Source organism: Rhinopithecus bieti, unplaced genomic scaffold (assembly GCF_001698545.2).
Source record: "Rhinopithecus bieti isolate Rb0 unplaced genomic scaffold, ASM169854v2 scaffold_19018, whole genome shotgun sequence".
Classification (NCBI taxonomy): domain Eukaryota; kingdom Metazoa; phylum Chordata; class Mammalia; order Primates; family Cercopithecidae; genus Rhinopithecus; species Rhinopithecus bieti.
Genome location: NW_016809658.1, coordinates 2,214,538 through 2,229,316, shown reverse-complemented (window position 1 = coordinate 2,229,316; position 14,779 = coordinate 2,214,538). Strand labels below are relative to the sequence as shown.

Sequence of the window (14,779 nt, the reverse complement as noted above, 5' to 3'; positions counted from 1 at the left end):
CGCCCCCGCCGGCCCCGCCCCGGCCCGCCTCTCCCCCGCGGTCCCGGGAGGCGCGATAAAGGCCGAGCCCGGCCGCGGCCGCCGGAGGAGTAGGAAGGGGCGACGGAGCGCAGGGGTCGCCGGGTGGCAGCGCCGCCCCCAGCTCCCTCCCGGGCCGGCGCGCCCCTATTTTCTCGTAAGGACGGGCTGAAAGAGGAGGAGAGAGAGAAGGAGACACTCCGGCCTGAGGACCACCACTGCCACTAGTAACGCCCCCCACACTCTAGAAGCGCTAAGGCGAATGACGAAGCGGCTGGTGACAAAGGCGGCGGCGAGTGCAGCGCGTGCACAGCCCGCGGAGTCGCGCGACCGCAAATATGACAAGCATTTGAGCTATTTGGCAACGTGGGGCCGGTCAGCGGGGCGGGCAGGGTCCCCGCGGGGGGCGAGGGGCAGAGAACTGGCCCGAGCGCTCGTCTCGCTGCCTGCGGGGTTCCTGGGCGGGGGTCCGCTGCGGGACACTCCTCCGAGGCCCGCACGGGTCCGAACGGCAGGATGGGGGCTCCAGCCGTGAGTCGGGGACAGAAAAAGTCCCTTGCCCTCGTGGCCTCAGCCCGACGCGCGAAGTGGGTCACCAAGTCCACGGCACTTGGGGAGCCGGACCGAAAGAGTTGCATCCTTCGGGGTCGGCCGGGCCGCGGTGCAGACCCGGCAGGAGGGAAGCCAGGCTAGGAGACGCAGCCAGGTCGGAGGCGCAGTCCTATGCCCACAAGTTTCACGTTGGTAGCCTTTCCCTCCCGTGGAGTAAGCTTATGCTTGGAACTACTTAAATTTACCAGCGAAATTTATACTAGTTGGAAGAGAACGTGTGTATGCCCAAATGGTGAGAATTTAAGAGCACTAGGGAAAGAGGCCAGAGAGATGGTTCGACTGGAAAATTAATGATTATTTTAAAAATTACACGTGCATTCAGTGTAAAGATGTAAAAAGCAATGCAGGCAGGCACCTTAAAATTTTGGCTGCCACCCCAATCAATATCATTTCAGATCACTTTGGAGTTTAATGGTTCACTATGCTAGTTGTATTTAAGGATAATAAAGCTTTAAGACCTAACATAAAGGTGATTGTAAGTCGTTAACATCAAGAGAAATTTAGACTTGTTTAAACTGTTCTGTAATGATTTGTTATCAATCAAATTGATGATCTCATCGAAATTAAACGTGCTAAAATGTTGATAGAGGAGACAACGCTTCTTGTTTTATCTTTAAGGAGGATGGAAAAGGTTTTTACCGGACCCTTAGTATAATTAAAGTCTTATACAGTATAACCTAAGCCAAAAGCTAACTATTTGTGGATATCTTTGCAAAGTCTCATTATAATGGCGTTCAAAATGAGATAATATGGAAGCTGTGCTCACCGGCCCTCTGCAGGTCTTGCTCAGTTTGCGCCTGAGTGGCATAACATTCAAACATTTTGCTGTGAAGCCAAGATATTTTTCATTTCCAGAGTTCTGCAGTTTAGAGACGACATTAACTACTAACAGTTTCCTAACCACCCACTCACTTATACTTTCAGTGCTCACTTTAAGGAAAAGCCATTGAAATAGAAGCTGCAATAATCTCTTCCTGTGATATCTTTGTAGAGGAGGCCAGAGGCATTAGCTCTGTTGAATTTAAAGTGAATTTAAACTGCTATTCATGAATTAAAGTAAGCAGGAAGTTACACTTGCAGAACTTTTGTGACATTTGGATATTTTCTAGCAAATAGGTTACACCAAGTGCAGTGTTTCTGTATAAAATAACAAGATTTAAGTCAAAGTGACAATTTTGTGTCACCAGGGTAGACATGATTCTGCTAAAGTCTATAAGGTCTGTATTTTGTACCTGCTCAAACAAAGGTTTGTGCTCTTAGGAGACCAGCAACCTGCGTTTTTTGGAGTGAAATGGTTTCCATTCGTTCATACCTCTGAAGGCTGTAACATCTTATCAATGCACACATTACAAACAGCTCCCACTTCCCCCACTTTTAGAATCTGGCATCTTTGACCAAGAAGTTAAAGTGAGCTGGCAGCTTCAACAACTGCCAATGTGGTTAACACCTGCTGGTTAACCCTCTCCCTCCCCTTATGCAATCCCCTACCCCAAGGCTGAGTGACACACAGGCCAGAACAGCAGTCTACCCAGCCCTAGAAATTCAAGTCTGTGGGGATAAGGAAAGGCACTTCCTGCACTTTTGAAGTCAGTTCCCTTCAGTGAATAAGAAGTGCTTAGTGAATATATAAATTTTGTTCTCACTCTTTGGGAGATTTGAAAGCCCATTTAAGGGCTAGGTGCAGTGGCTCACACCTGTAATCCCAGCAATTTGGGAGGCCTAGACAGAAGGATCACTTGAGGTCAGGAGTTTGAGACCAACAGAGCGACACCCCCATCGCCACAAAAAATGAAAAAAGTAGCCCTGCATGGTGATGTATGCCTATAGTCCTAGCTACTAAGGAGCCGGAGGTGGGAGGATTGTTTGAGCCCAGGAGTTCAAGGCTGCAGTGAGCAATGACCACACCACTGCATTCCAATGTAGGTGAGACCTTATCTCAAAACAAAATCTCATTTAAAATAATCCTACTCTGAGGGCCTCATCCAGAATTTAGAAGTTCTCCCTCTCACTTTCATATAACATAACTTTAGAACAGTTATAAGAAATTAGGCTAGTCATCCACATTTAACTACCAGGAACATATCTGTTTAGGGAGAAAAGAAATATTCTTTTTATAAGTATAGAACTGTGATGGTAAATTTTAAAAATGCTCGTGAGTTTAATTTCAGAGAAGTACTTTTCGGCATTTTGTAGTTCTGGGTACTAGTTTACACTTCACTGCTTCTCTTTTGAAAGTTTCTGTGCCCTCACATCTTATAGACTAGTACACTAGTGCACTAACTGAAGGCCACTTTTAGCACTTAATTAGCACACACCAAAAACACAAGGGGCAAGCTAGATATATAAACTGAGAAACAAAGACTTTAAAACAGGTTTTGAACTTAATTTCATTTTTCCTTTGCTTTTATTAAATTTTTATCTTTCAGGTTCCACCTGAAATACCAGTAATGATCATCCATCTATATACCTTACAAATATTGGTCTTGGTTTTATGGCAAAAAAGATAAATGTTTCAGTTATTAAATAAATTGTATAAAGTCAGCTAGGCTAAATAAGCTTTTCATGGAAAATACAGAGATCCTAACTGTGGACTCATCATTCAGATAACTGAAAATTGGAATAAATCTTCAAAATAAAGTTCTGGAAGTCACATAACCTAAATGATTATTAAGGAGTCAATAGAGGATACAATGATTTGGAAAAGTAAATACTCACAAAGATGGCACAGGCGGATTCAGTCCTTTTCAGCCACTAACAATTTAAAACAATTCTATCAAAGCAGCAAGTGAACTCCTCTACTTCTGCAAATTTTCTCCATCTCTTCTTCCACCTGCTTTTGTCATGGTTTTTTTCTGCTCCTCCCTGAAGTCACAATTCATAAAAGCAGAACTACAGCTCCAGTGAAGGCCCCTTTGCAAAGCTTTCCATGTTGTTACGTTGAACTGCTTTGCAAGGACTGCTTTTTACCTTCTCAGGGAGGTTTCACTTGTCTGTTAAAGATATACTTTTTTTTTCCTCTTTTAAAAATCTGACAATATGTAAATGTAAACCTGAAACACAATCTTCATGGCAATATTTAAAGAAAATGCTTTTAAAACCATTTCCTTTTTTTCTAGCTTTTGGGATCAGTCCCTTCTCACTATTACTGGAGAAGATGGCTTCTGTTAGGCATTAGCTTTCTTCCTATTAACTCCCTTCCTATTCCTTCCACTGAATCTTCAAAAGCCTTGTGCAGTCTATCAAAATGCAAAGAACTTTCTTGGTGACTCTGACAACTCCAGGGTTCCTTCCTGTAGGGACACTACCCCACTAAGACTGGTGGTCTCTTCTCAGAAACATCTCCCATCCCCAGCTCCCTACACAACACACATCGCCTCTACACATCGACTCTGTATTTCTTCCTATCTATAAGCCATCCACAATTCTTGAGGAGTTCTCACTCTTCTCAAGGCACTGAGCACTTCTAGCTTCCACAGAGAATTTCAATGAATGTTAGAAATTGCACAGACCTTTCTTGCCCCCAGGAACCAGCTTGGTGAGATGAAAAGTCCTGGACTAGGAGTTTGAAGATCTTATACACATTAATTACTTAACCATGATAAATCTATGACTTTTTAGTTTCTTAATCAGCTGGGTCACAGATTTAGGATAAGCACCAGTTCTGGTCAAAAGAGCACAGGGTTGTTAAGTCAGGTGATTTCAGGGCTAGCTCCTCAGCCACAGCGAGCAGGGAGGCCGAATCAGACCCTCTGCACTGGGCCTGCTTCCACACCTGGCAAAAAAAAGGAACTTGGACTCAAAGATTTCAAGAGCCCCTCCCTAGAGCTAAGTAAGAGTCTATGAAACAGTGATTACACCGTGACTATCCTCATGGAGGAGTTTTAAGGCTAAAATGAGATAAAATGCTTTGGAAGCTGCTCAGCTTGTCTGGAAGAATATAAAACCAAGTTCATGTTCACATATTTCTAAATGAAAGGACTAGAAATGCAAATAATGATAATGTGCTCTCTTCAATAAGGTATGTTCTTTTAATTATTTTTTTAAGTCCAGAAGATGGACTTGAGCAGTTCTATCCATATTCTTCTAGATTTGTTACCCCTTAGGGTTCAAGTCACCCAGCTGTGAGACTGGAAATACCCCTACCCCCTAAGTTTGTATAGCAGCAAGGCAATTTACAAGGCGGTTTTTTTTTTGAGACAGATTCTCGCTCTTGTTGCCCAGGCTAGAGTGCAATGGCACAATCTCGGCTCACTGCAACTCCACCTCCCGGGTTCAAGAAATTCTCCTACCTCAGCCTCCCAAGTAGCTGGGATTATAGGCATGCACCACCACACCTGGTTAATTTTGTATTTTTAGTGGAGACAGGATTTCTCCATGTTGGTCAGGCTGGTCTCGAATTCCCAACCTCAGGTGATCCGCCTGTCTCTGCCTCCCAAAGTGATGGGATTACAGGCGTGACCCACCGTGCCCGGCCACAAGGTGCTTTCGTATGGATCCACTTGTTTGCTCTTCATAATGCCTTCCCTGTGCCATAGGCAGGGGAGGTACTACTACCCACCTCTCAGAGGACTAAACAGAGGATCTGAGAAGGACCCACCAATGGAACTCTATCAAGCTGACTCCAGGGTCAAAGGAAGTCTGGATCTAATATTTATTAAAGCATTCTGTGAAAGCCAGGAGTGCTGAGCGTCTTGAGAAGAGCATATACTCCTCAGAAACAGCAGATGGTGCAGAGCCAGGAAATACAGAGTCAACGTGCAGAGACCAACAGGAGGGTAGTGCTGGGCCAGGAACTGGATGCTGCTTAGCTCCATCTCTCTACTCGGGTCATGGAATAACAATTCTATTTCTTATACAAAAAACTCCAACCCTGCCTATCCTTAGCTTTGTTAGCACCACATTTTATCCCACAGAATTAACAACCCACAACTACCACAAGAAAAAGAAATAAAATTCATCATATCCTCTAGCCCCTCACTCATGTCCAGTAAGGTTCATAACACGGTCATTCTTGTTTACCACCCTGTCTCTAGCCTCTACAGCACTGCCTGACACAGCAGGCATTCAATAAGGATCACTCAATAAGTGGACCAATGAGGAATGCTGAAGCACTTACACCGGCTTCATAAACTCAAAAGGTTACTCTTTCCTGCTAAAATTTCCCTCATGAAGTATGTACTGTTAAGAGTTAATTTTAACAGGATCATTACATGGGGAACAACCTCGCAGATAGACACCAAATTATTGCCAGAATCCCACCATTCTGTACTTTTTAATGAAGATTCTTCTCTCCCTACTTACTTTAAGAGTGAAAAGTATTAAATAACGTTTTAAAACACAGCAGCATTTGATTTTTAGGTTAAAGAAAAAAGCCAGATAGGAGTTGAAGAAAACCAAAATATATGCTTAGGCCATCAACCTGAAGATAAATTAAAAAAAAAAAAAAAAGCCATGTCTACTAAAATAGCAAAATTTAGCCGGGTGTAGTGGCGGGTGCCTGTAATCCCTACTACTCAGGAGGCTGCGACAGGAGAATCTCTTGAACCCGGCAGGCAGAGGTTGCAGTGAGCCGAGATCGCGCCATTGCACTCCAGCCTGGGCAACAAGAGTTAAATTCTGTCTCAAAAAAAAAAGACTTATCTATCCAAATTTTCCAATGGCTACCTGAATGGTTCAAATGAGCATTGAACACTGTCACCTTCACACCCTTCTGTTCATGGAATACAAAAATATGACAGTAGTTAAGAATATTATCTGTTAATTCTGAGGAAAAAATGGCAAAATGATGACAGAAAAATTTTTTTCCAAAGTATTACTCTAATACCAAATGTTTTTATGTTTTAAAATCAAGCAAATTTATATGATTGGCTAGACTAAATTCTATCTTTTGGTTTACATATTCTTGTATCTATTGTAGAAACTATCTAGGATTGAGTACCTTTAAACCTTACAAGTAAAGAAGACTTTTAAGTATGGTGGTTTTTGTAATGTAAATAATATATTTAAACCATTTTTTGAAGTCTCAGCTATAAAAATTCTACTTAGAGAAGTTAAAAAAAAAATCGAGGCTTTAATGTGAATAGGTGCCCAGGAAGTGCCTCCAAGTTTAGGCTATGAGGCATCATTAGAAAATAAACGTGAACAGAGGATACAGTTTAAGTGTAAACACAATATACAACTAAAAATGAATCAGCCCTTTGCCACATGAATTTTTACTAGTCTTCTAGGGGAGAGGTAACACTTGCCAAGACTGCGTAGGCTTTACCTTTTAGTCACTAATGTACAATTGTCTTTTAAAGACCTGTTGCCAGAATAAACAAGACTTTTTCAAAATTATCCAACCTGTCTAATAATAGTAGTCTTTTGCTATATATATATATATAATTTAAAATTTATAGCCAGGTGTGGTGGTTCATACCTGTAATCCCAGCACCTTGGTAGGCAGAGGTTGGGCAGGTCACTTGAGGCCAGGAGTTCGAGACCAGCCTGGCAAACATGGCAAAACCCCATCTCTACTAACAATACAAAAAAATTAGCTGGGCATGGTGGCACACGCCTGTATTCCCAGCTACTTGGGAGGCTGAGGCATGAGAATTGCTTGAGTCCAGGAGGCAGAGGTTGCAGTGAGCTGAGATCACACCACCACACTCCAGCCTAGGCAACAGAGCTGACTCAAAACAAATTAAAGAATGAAAATAAAATAAAATATATAATTTTGTTTTCTTTCTCTTTTGTTTTGTTTTAGTTTTAAATTTTATATCTAAAATTTCAGAAATGCAGAGTAAAGTCAAGTAGGAAGAAAATAAAGCAAGTAGCTCAGACACCAACACCACATTAGGTACATTTGTGAAACTAGTCAATTGCTTTTTTCAAAAATACACTTTAAATACTGAACAAAATATTTAACCTTGCTGAATAATATTTGTTTCAAAATGGTTTTCTTAGAGAAGTCTTGTTTAGGTTATAGGAAACTCCTTACATGGGCAGAGAAGCTGGCTTTAAGGAGAAAATAATAGTGTGAATGATCTATCTGCAACTTCCCTTTTTAAAAACAGAAGTTGAATCTGTAACACCAAATTTAGAAAGGAGAGTGGATGGCAGCAAATACCCTAAGAATATCATCTGTAGCACAGACGCCCACTGCTGTTCTGTTCTGTTACAATTAAATGTACACTTTACAATCCTGAACTTGCTCAGACAATGCATATATTTAAAGATGATTCATTTAAAAGAAAACATACATCTGAAAGAGTCACAACAAGTCAAAAATCTCACTTAAAAAGTGCCAGATTCCCTCACTATGAGCGCAGAGATACTCATTTGGCCTCTTTACACAGAGTGCAGCACAATCCAGTACTGGGCTACAGAAAAATCGTTTTTGTGGGACTAATATTGATAATTTCAACATCGTATCTGTTTTGCTTCCTTTAAGAAATCAAAGCCCAAATTATAAAAAGGTAGAAAAAATTTTAATGAATCAGATACTCATTTTCAATCCATTCTGATTTGTTGCCTCTTTAAAACTGTGAGACATCATGCTTTTTAGTTTTAATAACAATTAACAGCGATGAGAATAAAGATTCCAGAATTACTATTTTCTCATTACAGCCAGAAATGAAAAGTGAGAAAACAAACACCTTTCCAAAAGTTCATCAGATGAAAAGATCAAAATTAATGGGGAGCCATACCATTTAATGGACAAGAATAGTTAATACTATACACATGCAGATTCTCCCCCAAACTTATCAACAAATTAAATGAAGTTTAAATCCCATATTTTCCTTCAATGGAACTTGGCAAATGAATCCTAAAATTCATCTGAAATAGGAAAGGGCCAAACACAGTTGTAATAAGCTTAAGGAACAAGATAGGGGACATGTCCTATCACAGCTTATTATAAAGCTCTACTAATTAGAACAGGGTAGAGCTGACGTAGGTACAGATAAATAGATCAATGGAACAGAATTGAGAGTTCAGAACCACACATATATAGAAGTGTAATATATGACTGAAGTGAAATTACAGATCAGTAAGGAAAGAATTCAGTAAGCAGCTCAGGGCCAGGCACGATGGCTCATGCCTATAATCCCAGCACTTCAGGAGGCTGAGGCAGGATTGCTTGAACCCTGCCTGGGCAACATGAAGAGACCCTATCTCTACAAAAATTTTAAAAATTAGCTGAGCAGGCTAGGTGCGGTGGTTCACGCCTGTAATCCCAGCACTCTGGGAGACCAAGGCGGGCGGATTACAGGGTCAGGGTTTCAAGACCAGCCTGGCCAACATAGTGAAACCCGATCTCTACTAAACATACAAAAAAATTAGCCAGGCATGGTGGTGGGCGCCTGTAATCCCAGCTACTCGGGAGGTTGAGGCAGGAGAATCATTTGAACCTGGGAGGCGGAGGCTGCAGTAAGCTGAGATTGCACCACCACACTCCAGACTGGGCAACAGAGCAAAAAAAAAAAAAAAGAAAACAGAAAAAAAAAACACCAACATTTAGCCGAGCATAGTGATCCCAGCTTCTCAGGAGACTGAGGTGGGAGGATTGCTTGAGTCCAGGAGCTCAAGGCTGCAGTGAGCTATGTTGGTACTACTGCACTCCAGCCTGGGTGACAGAGCGAGACTGTCTCAAAAAAATTACAAATAAATAGCTCAGGGCCACCTGATTACCTGTATGAAAAATAAATTAGGTGCCTAATATTTACAAAAAAACATATTTCAGGTAGACTAAAATCTAAATATGTAAAACAAAATTTTAAACTTTCGGGAGAGAATATATGAAAATATGTTTATGGCTTTAGGATAAGGAAAGTGTGCTGATTATAGTTCATCTGAGATTCATTCTCCACTTGCCTCTGCTTGGCTCCATGCCTTGAAATGCTGACATCTAGGGACCACCTCACCCAAGCTCCTTTGCTCACTAGCTTCCAGTTGGATTTAGACAAAGAAGGTACCAGAAGGAGATCAATGGGTCAGAAGGTGGAGAAGCTGGGGTACTTCTTCCCTGCTCCTTCCTACTTTGGGCCCTCACCTGCGAGTACCCATCCCCCCACAACTACAGCTTCTGCCAGGTGGCCCCTTCTCCAGGATGCCAACTTCCTCTGGGTTCTAGCAACACCATTTCCTCCCCTTTCCCTTTTAGGCTTGAGGATAGTGACAGCTTCCTACAGTTATTTGTCTTCTGTGCCTCAACTTTCGTCACATCTCTGTAAAATGTCCCTTCACTAGTATCTCTTTAGTTGAAACATTTCAGTGGAATTCTGTTTCCTGCAGGGACTCTGACTTCTTAAGAAACAAAACACCCAATGAACAAACCATAAAGAAAATAGCTTTGATTATACTAAAATTAAACATCTCTTACACAAAATACACTACAAACAAAGGCAAGCTAAAGATTGTCAAATGATATACATGAGTCACAGAAATAGAATCAACAAAAGATTAGTATTCTGAATTAACGAAGAACTCCTCTGAATCAATCTTTTAAAAGACATATAAACCCAATAGAAAAATGGGTGAGGAAACTAAAATGTCCAGTGAACACAGGAATAGACACTCAACTTCATCAGAAAAAAAAAAAAAAAAAATGCAAAATAGGTTGTGTCAGTGGACATGCTGCTAATCCCAGCACTCGGGAGGCTGAGATGGTAGGATACTTGAGGCCAGGAGTTCGAGACCAGTCTGGGCAACACAGCTAGACCCTCATTTCTACAAAAAAAGAAAAATGCAAATTATAAAGAGATATTTCATAGCTATCAAATTGACAAAAATCAAAGTTTTATATGTATACCAATATCAAATACTGATGATAGAAGGCAGATAAAAAGGAACTCTCACAAAACTTGTGGGTATATAATTTAGTATGACCACTTTGGAGATAATTAGGCATTTTCTTTGTTTGTTTGCTGTTTCTGCGACAGTCTTGCTCTGTTGCCCAGGCTGGAGTACAATGGTGCCAACACGGCTCACTGCAGCCTTGACCTCCCGGGCTCAAGCAATCCTCCCACTGAGACTCCTAAATAGCTGGGACCACAGGTACACATCATCATGCCCAGCTAACTTTTATGTGTTTTTGTAGAGATGGGGTCTCACTATGTTGGCCAGGCTGGTCTTGAACTCCAAGGTCTCAAGTAATCCTCCTGCCTCAGCCTCCCAAAGTGCTGGGATTATAAGCCTGAGCCACCATGCCCAGCCTAATTTGGCACTGTCTAGTAAAGCTGGAGATGCATACACCCTGCCACATACAGTCTTTCTCATACAGAAAAGTAAGCTCTACAGAAAAGGATTCAAGTGACTGTTTCCTAAGTTCTCCCAAGGATGGTATAAAGTTAAAATCTGTGGTGTGCTAGCAAATGTTTAACAACCGGCTAGGGGGATAGGGAGGGAAGTTTTATTTGTAGCATTTGCTGATTTCTGTGGTATCAGCATAGCTGATTTCAAGCCTCCCAACTGAACTCAAGAATTAGGAAGAGATTAGCACATTCATTTCTAGAAGTGGCTATCAATCTCCAGCTCCAGCTCAACATTTGAACTATTCCAGACTTACAGGACAGACATTAATTCATTACCCTTCAAAGATACCTTAAGAGACTGGGGCTTAATTCTCTCGGGGAATTCTGGATGAGAAGCACTAAGTCTAGAATCTAGAGAAACTCTTGTTTTTATCCCCATGGAGACATAGAAGAAGAATCTTTGTGGCAGTATTGCTTGTAATAGCAAAATATTGTAAGTAACCTGAAAGATCATCAAGACGATACCCTTGAACACTACAGTGGTTAAAAAGAACTAAAGGTCTTTCCAGCCCTGGCCCCAGAACCTACAGCTACGGAAATGTTGATGCCTAAGAAGAACCGGATTGCCGTTTATGAACTCCTTTTTAAGAAGGCAGTCACGGTGGCTAAGAAGGATGTCCACATGCCTAAGCACCCAGAGCTGGCAGACAAGAATGTGCCTAACCTTCATGTCATGAAGGCCATGCAGTCTTTCAAGTCCTGAGGCTGCATGAAGGAACAGTTTGCCTGGAGACATTTCTACTGGTACCTTCATGTGCTCCCAGAGATTGTGCCTGCCACCCTACGCCACAGCCATCCAGAGGCTGGCAGGCCTCGGCCTAAAGGTCTAGGGGGTGAGCAACCTGCAAGACTCACAAGAGGGGAAGCCTACAGAGATACCTACAGATGGAGTGCTGTGCCCCCGATGCCAACAAGAAAGCTGAGGCTGGGGCTGGGTCAGCAACTGAATTCCAGTGCAGAGGCGGGTTTGGTTGTGGACGTGGTCAGCCACCTCAGTAAAATCAGAGAGGATTATTTTGCATTGAATAAACTTACAGCCAAAAAAACTTAAAATAAAATAAAGAACTAAAGGTACCATGTATCGTGTGTTGATCTCAAAATACAAAGTTATATCTCAAAAACAAATACTGACTAAAATAAAGCAAGTTATAAAATATATACACTATTTATATAAAATATTTTTAAACATGCAAAACACTGCATATATAGTTTATAGATACATATGTATGCAATTATAGAAAATAGATTAAAAAATTCAAGAAAGTAGTTACCTCTGGTAACAGGAGGAGGGTAATAGAATCAGGGAGAGACACACAGGTGATGTCTTTTTAAAAAGTGTCAAAGTATCAAAAGCAAATAAATGTATTCTAATTATTTCATTGTTTCAGAATATAAGTTAAAGAAATACATTTTCTCTTCTTTCTTCCTTATGTTTCCTATGAAGTAGAACTGTGTAAGATTTTTTTTCCTACAACTTCTAGCACCTGTTAATATTGGATAATATTTGTATTGCAAGCATTCATTTATTTCCCATTATTTCAGTAATAAACAATTTATTCTTCTCATTCGTTCTGATATATTATCCTTCTCGCTCTCTCTTTATATTAGACTGTAAAATCCAATGATAATGCTAAATCAACCTAAAGTTCCTTAATAGGAAGCCCAGCTCATCGCACAAGTATAAAAGAATAAGTGGTTTAATGCCTGTTTTGGGTGTATTTCTTACCTGCCAGGTGAACTTCTATCATGCTAACAAAGATAAATCTTCCTAACAAAATATGGAAGGCTTCTTGTTACTTCCTTAAAATGACAAAGAACTCAGCACTAAAAAGTGAAATCTTGTTTTTTTTTTTTTAAGTAAAAAATAGAAACACAGTTTCCCCATAAAGTATCTTTCACTAGGTGTTCAGATGACCACCAAGTGCTACACGAAACGCACTGCAGCTCCTTCTTATGTCTCTTCTTATTGGGGATCTTGACCTTTGGGAACACGATGTTTCAGTGCATGTGTAGTGTGACTTTTTTTCAAAGAGATTGTCTTGAAATAAGCCTATGTTTTAAGTACACACTTTTCTGCAAGCTAGCAGGCATTCTGAAGCTAGGTGGTTCTAAATAAAGAACTCTAGTCAACAACAGGAAATAACTCCCACAGAAAAAAGGGGCAGAATACAAACTCTCACCAACTCTTGTACACAGCTCACAACGGTCTTTTGTTCCATGCACATTAAGCCTGAAATCTTTACTTTTCAGAGCATGTTGGGGCCTTTGCAGAGCAATTAAACATTTCTTTTCCTTTTGCTGGTGTCCTTGCTTTCTTTCCTCTGAGGAAGTTAATCTTACAACTAACTGCTTACTATGAGATAGCAAATCAGAAAACAGAACAGTTTGTATTTCAACATGTTTTTTCTTAATGGAACTTCTCAAGATAAAAACACATTTCGGTGTAAAAACTCACTTTTCCACCTCATACACGACACCATGGACAGACACACATGTATGTACTAGAAGAGTAGGTTCGCGTGCAGTATAGGTTTCTAAATCTATCAACAAGGATGCATCCCATTAACCCATAAACCTAGATTGATGGGTTATCGGCACTTTACCAGTGATCAGCAAATCAATACAACTAGAAGGCAAATTTATATTCTCTTCAAATGTTCCCATCTTCAGTCTTTAGAAAAAGAGGAAGAACTATGTAGGTCCCAAGCCAACCAAACAGAAAGACATTTGGATGGTAGTGTTTAAAGTCAACGTGACACCTATTAGAACAGACTGGTGGCATTCAACTATAACACAGCACAGGTGCTCCTGACAAGGGAATAAGACTGAGCAAAAAAGCTTCAATATGACTGAAGACTGGTATTTCTTCCCTCTCGTACATTCAGCCTTGCCCTTGCTACTGGCTCCTTGTTGCAATCAACAAATTACAGATTCAATGCATTCTATCTTCACTTTTAAAACAGGAATCAATCCTCCCCATGTTTAATGCTGCAGGAATGCTGCTGGTAGCTACTTCTGTCTATCCACAACTTTATTTTTCCTCCTGCTTCCTCTGCCTACTGCAGAACAACTCTACTGACCATCCCACAAACGGGCAACAGTGGCCCCTAAATGGCATGGCCAATGGACACTTCTCAGTTCTTCATACTATGTAGCCTTTCTGTAGCATCTGACATTACTGACCTTACTGACCTCCAAAGGTGTCCTTCAAGTTGAACTGTAGTCTCCTGGTTCTTGTCTCCTTGGCCACTTGTAGTTTCCTTTGTTGGCTCCTCTACCTCTGCCCTCCCTATAAACCTGTAGTTTTAAACTTAAAAAACAACAACAACAACAACAACAAAAACTTCTGGCTGCACAGAGGGCGAGAGAGGGGTAAAGTACTGTAGTGAGGGGCAGGATGAAGATGGCCATGGTTCATGGTCGGGTTGGGAGCAGACATGGGAATGGCTGATTAGGATACTAGAATCCTCAGAAAAATTTAGGAATGTAAGTGTTTTGAAAAACAATTTCCCAGTTAATAATCCCAGTTACATAGTTAACTATGCAAATATTAATATTCTCTATGGTTTTGTCTCGCCTCTTTTCTCTTCTTTTCCTAGAAACTCTCCCTAGGCAATCTCACCCATTCTCAGAGCACCTATATGCTAATGACTCACAAATCATTAACTACATTCCAGACTTTTCTCTCTGAGCTCCAGATGTGACCTTTTTATACAGGAAGACCATGCAACCCAGTTTATAAGGGTCATTCCTGGTTTATGCTTGTTATCCTGGCATAATTATTAATAGCATTCTGTGTCAATTTCAAAAAGGTCCTGGTTTAATAGCATTCTGTGTCAATTTCAAAAAGGTCCTGG

General features: G+C 41.0%; 1 protein-coding gene and 1 pseudogene across 8 annotated transcripts in view; one reads left to right on the top strand and one right to left on the bottom strand.

Moving 5' to 3' along the window:
* Positions 1-14,779, bottom strand: part of SERTAD2 (SERTA domain containing 2) — a 126,623-nt gene that overhangs the window by 22,501 nt on the left and 89,343 nt on the right. For 2 of the 8 annotated variants that reach the window (XM_017890049.1, XM_017890050.1), the window contains exon 2: positions 14,106-14,232. The exons of 5 other annotated variants lie outside the window; for them this stretch is intronic. The gene's annotated coding sequence lies outside the window, so the exon portion shown is untranslated. Of the gene's footprint in view, positions 1-14,105; positions 14,233-14,779 lie in introns of those variants that run through there. One more of the 8 variants, XM_017890045.1, reaches the window with a different exon arrangement.
* On the top strand, positions 11,461-11,921 carry LOC108540818 (40S ribosomal protein S10 pseudogene; annotated as a pseudogene).